Source organism: Morus notabilis, unplaced genomic scaffold (assembly GCF_000414095.1).
Source record: "Morus notabilis unplaced genomic scaffold, ASM41409v2 Scaffold1861, whole genome shotgun sequence".
In the NCBI taxonomy this organism is placed as follows: Eukaryota; Viridiplantae; Streptophyta; class Magnoliopsida; order Rosales; family Moraceae; genus Morus; species Morus notabilis.
This window is the reverse complement of record NW_010362736.1, coordinates 125,937-131,409: the sequence shown is the minus strand read 5'-3', so window position 1 is coordinate 131,409 and position 5,473 is coordinate 125,937.

Here is a 5,473-nt window from a genome sequence, read left to right as displayed (position 1 = left end):
CTAAAAAGGACAATTAAGGGTGGTAATTTAGGTCCTGCTAGTATCGATCCATATTTTCATGTCGAGTTCAAGTCATCCCATGTATCACATCTTTAGTAAAAACGTCACTCAAATATGTACTGTGATGATTAATATAAACAATTTGTGTGTTAATTTATTTACTTAGTTCAATTATCAATATTTTGCATTATTAATATAAGTCACAAATCTTATATTTTTTCATTTTAACTTTAATTGAGATTATTTTTTTCCTATATGTTCATAACGAAGAGAGTAACAAATCTTCATCCATATTACATATTTAAATATGTCGTTTACAATGAGGTTTTATAACATTTGTTGCAAAACTCTAAGGACACTTTTTAACACTATCCAAATTCAATTTGAATTTTATTCTTAGTTTAAATTACAATTTATTAGTGTATCTAAACACCAGTTCGAATTACAATTCAAATAGCCACAATTCAAATTCTACGATTCAAAGCAAATCACTACAATTCAAATGGCACAAATTGAATCTACTAAAAATTTCTTGGTAAACAATATTTGTCTATATTTGGACATATTTTAGGCAAAAAAAATTTTTAACAAATCGAGTCAATTCAAATCAATTTCATATCAATTGTGCCGTCGTGTGTTCGTATCATATTGCATTTCCAAAATGCCAAAGGATAAAAATCTTATTTCATTTCCAAATTCCTTCAAGAGATCAATAATTTAGATATCTGCAAAACTTTAGTTCTCGATATTCTAGCATGCATACAATGATACAAGTCTTGATTTAATGCTTTAGGCAGCGTAAACTTGTTTGCTCAACTTAGACAAGAAATATTGTAAACAGAAGTTTCGATGGGAAGGAAGAGAGAAAGTTGGAGAGAATTCCTATTCCTTTTGAATTAATCTATTATATTTTCCTGAACAAAAAAATAAAAAATAAAAAATAAGAAGAAGAAGAGGAAAGAAAATAATATAGGAAAAAGGAATAATTAAAATATAAAAATTAAAATATTCAAATATAAAAGAATTCCTGATTGCTTTTGAATTAAGCTATTATATTCTCCTGAAAAAATGACTAGGAAAAAAGAAGAATGGAAATAATCTAGACTGCCAAATCCTAGAGCAGGGCATTGCTCCATCAATCATATATCAAGACAATACTAATTCTTACAAATCTCCATGCATCTCTCTTTTCACATTGGAAAACCACAAGTCATGTTCCGATGGACCTCCTTGATAAGGGATAATGCTTGATAGTTGTGGGTCGATAAATGACATTGACATCTCTTGAAGTGATGATGGCGGAATGGCAGCAGCAAGTGCCTGAATGAAATAATTTTGGTCGGCAAACTGTGGCATGGCAACCGGGTTGAAATCGACAAAGTTGATGTCATGGTTGCAAACGCTTGATGGTTGCGGGTCGTTAATTGGCATTGACCTATGTTGAGGTGGTGGTCGAATGGCAGCAAGTGGCTGAATGAAGTTATTTTGATCGGCAAACCTTGGCATACGAACGGGGTTGAAATCGACAGTGTTGATGTCATGGTTGTAAATACTTGATGGTTGCGGGTCGTTAATCGGCATTGACATATGTTGAGGTGGCGGTGGCATGGCAGCAAATGGCTGAATGAAGTTATTTTGATCGGCAGAACTTGGCATACGAACGGGGTTGAAATCGACAGTGTTGATGTCATGGTTGCAAAAGTTTGAGGGTTGCGGGTCATTAATATATTGAGTTGGTGGTGACATGGCAGCAAGTGGCTGAATGAAGTTATTTTGATCGACAGAACTTAGCATATGAACGAGGTTGAAATCGACAGTGTTGATGTCATGGTTGCAAACGCTTGATGGTTGCGGGTCGTTATTCGGCATTGACATATGTTGAGGTGGTGGTGACACGGCAGCAAGTGGCTGAATGAAATTATTTTGATCGGCAGACCTTGGCATACGAACGGGGTTGAAATCGACAATGTCATCGTTGCAAACGCTTGATGATTGTTGGTCGTTAATCGGCATTGACATCTGTTGAGGTGGTGGTGGAATGGCCGCAAGTGGCTGAATGAAGTTATTTTGATCGGCAGAGTTTGGCATACGAACGGGGTTGAAATCGACAGTGTTGATGTCATCGTTGCAAACGCTTGATGGTTGCGGGTCGTTAATCGGCATTGACATATGTTGAGGTGGTGGTGGAATGGTAGCAAGCTCTGGTTGAATGAAGTTATTTTGATCGGCACACCGTGGTATAAGAACGGGGTCGAAATCGACAGTGTTGATGTCATGGATGCTTGCTCTCTTCCTTTTGTTCGCCGAGTTTTGGCGAATGTAGTATTTCTGGGCATGGCTTGCCACTTGAGTTGGTGTTCTTGTTTGTACTACTCTCCTTGCAATGTTCTTCCAATCACCCTTGCCAAATCTTTTAAGTCCCTCCAAAAATAACCTGATGCATAAACGATAAAAGAACAATAAGTTTTTTTTTTTTCAATTATAAAAAGTGTTGTTACTTATTATTATTCATTGAAGCACAAGTATTAGAGAAACAAATAATACTATAATTGTAAGGCGAATCTATAACACATTGGCATTGCATGATATTAGTTTATGGTTTTATGCAAGTCATCGAGAAGAAAATCTCGGCAGGGTTTTCCTAAACAATGCTGTTTATAATAAATCCTTCCCTTATAAGTCTCAATAATCTATTTTTTTTTTAAAAAATAAAAAAAAAAAAAAAAAAAAAAAAAAAAAAAAAGCCCTAATTGGTTGCAACTTGAGAAAATCTTTGACCAAATTTACCCGATATAGTTGAGAATTTTAACAAGCGTAGATAATTAAAATCCTTGAATTCTAAATTCTATTGGCTCACCAGACCACTTTCATTCTGCTAAAGCCATTAGATTTTGGATATTTAAAAATAATAATAAAAAAAAAACTATTCAATGTACGTTGTAGCATATTAATCATGCAGAGAGCCAAATAAGATTTAGCAGGATGAAAGTGATCCTATATCTTAGTATTCAGCTTTTTAATTTTAAGCTACGGATAAAAGTTTCTGACTTCGATACTATATCAATAAAAGGAGAGGGAAAAAAAAAAAGAAAAGAAAATTGAAACTTACTTGTGTTCTTCTACAGTCCAAGGAGTCCCTTTCTTCCGGCGCGGGGGCTCCTCCGACGCTCCAGACGACAACTCACTGGCCAACGAGTCCGAGCCTCCTCCACCGCCGCCTTGCGAACTCGGCGCCAAGCCGTCTGCATTATTCGGGAGCTTAACTCGGCCGGCGCCGATCTCCATGACGTCGTGGAGGAGAAAGTTATGGTGCACTGCCACGTCGTGAGCGAACTTGCCGGGGAGGTGGCTGGCGATTGCCTCCCACGGCCTATTGGTATCAGAGATGTCGCCGGGGATGGTGGCCAGCTGGCGCTCGAACTCCTTGTGCTGCTCCCAAGTCCACTCACGCCAACGCAGATTGTCTTGGAACGTTGTCGTTTTCGTTCTTCCTCTATCAATTTTGTTTTGTTTTGTGGTTTCTCTACGATTGAGGACGACTCTGAGTTAATTTGTTGATTTCACGTTTGGGAGTTTTTGTGGGAGATTTCAGGTGCTTTGGGCTTTATATATACGAGAGAGAGAGAGAGGTGCTTTGGGCTTTGAGAGAGAGAGAGAGAGAGAGAGAGTGCTTGAACTTTGGACGGCCGCCCGTGACCGTCCGAGAGAGAGAGAGAGAGAGAGAGAGAGAGAGAGAGAGAGAGAGAGAGAGAGAGAGAGAGAGAGAGGGAGAGAGAGAGAGAGAGAGAGAGAGAGAGAGTGCTTGAACTTTGGACGGCCGCCCGTGACCGTCCGAAAAAATTGAATTTTTGCCCGAGCCCGACTCGTTTGAAAAATTTAAGCATCCTGCCTGATTTGCCCGAATTTTTTTAAAATATTTTTTAATTTTTATAATTTTTAAGTTAGTTTGTGTTAAAATTATGTCAAAATCAAAATCAACATTCAATAGACATTATTAACATAATTGAATAAATTAATCATGTATATTATTGATGTATTAAATTCGTAATTCATGATTATCTCATTAAAAACCTTACCAAGAAAAACTCAGTTGGGATAAAAACTTGGTAAGAAAAAAAGAGTGCAATCATTTTGTGACAAATTATAAATTTTACAAACTTACAAAGTTTTACAATTACAAATACAATGTCAAAAGTAAATACATATTTACAAATTACAAATTTACAATTTAATTTGAAGGTGAAGGATCGTCTTCAAAATTAAATGTTAATCGATTAAATTCATCAATCCATTCTTAGCTTGCCGGCGAAATTGTATCCTGTAGACGTTGATCGGCCCGATCCTAATCCTTAAAGCAAACCAAGACTTCAACAATATCCCTTTGCAATGCATTCCGGCGTTCCTCAAGTATTCTTCCTGTTGTACTGAAGGCTTGTTCGGATGAAACAATAGAGACTGTGATCGAAAATATATCCATTGCCAATCGAGTTAGGATTGGCCAAGTTAATGTCTGTGCCCTCCACCATTGAACTAAGTCAAACAATTCTGCCGTGACTACTAAGCCTTCACTGAGGTATGCCATAAGCTCGTTGAAACTGCCGCCGCCGCTGCCACTGCCACTTGTTGATGAAGATTCACTCCCAGCTTCTGTTTGAGTTGTCTTCTTCTTTTTCTTCTTCAACCCGAAAACATTCAAGAATGAATGCAGGTTTTCGTCTTGTTGTTGCGTTTCCTGTACACTATGAGGTACTCTAAACCTAATCTCATATTTACTATAGATCGAATATATTTTATCCTTTATTATTGGATATTGGTCCTTACAATTAATGCCTAAAAATTCACCTAAGTTTTCTAAACCACTTTCTAAACCTTCTAATTTTAATCTAGGATCAAAAATAGTACCTAAACCATACAACAAAGGCAACTTAGACCAATATTTTATAAATTTCTTTTCCATAGAATAGATAGGAACTGCTAAGATTGGGTCTTCTCTATATTCGCTAAATAAAATACTAATTTGTAAAAGTTCTCCTAAAGCTAAAGGTGATGTTGGGTAATATGTTGCACTAAGTTTTAGAGTCACTTCATGAAACCTACCTAAAAATTGATACAAAACTTCGGCAATTTGTCAATCATATGCGTCTATATGTCATACTCATACTTTTGCACACATATAGTTTGTTATAGCATCTTTATAGGGGATGCATTGTTAAAGCATTATGTAAGTTGAGTTCCATCTTATAGGCATATCTAACGCTAATGCTCTATGAGGTATATTTAATGCTTGTAAGAACCTAAACCAATCTTCTTGTCTTTAGTTACTATCTTGAATCCATGCAAGACTATCTCTAATTCTTTTAATGTGATTACCCATTTCTTTTAAACCGGATTTAACAATTAAATTAATTACATGACATGCACAACGTTGGTGGAAAATAGTACCGTCACCGAATAAACTTAAATCATTTTCAAA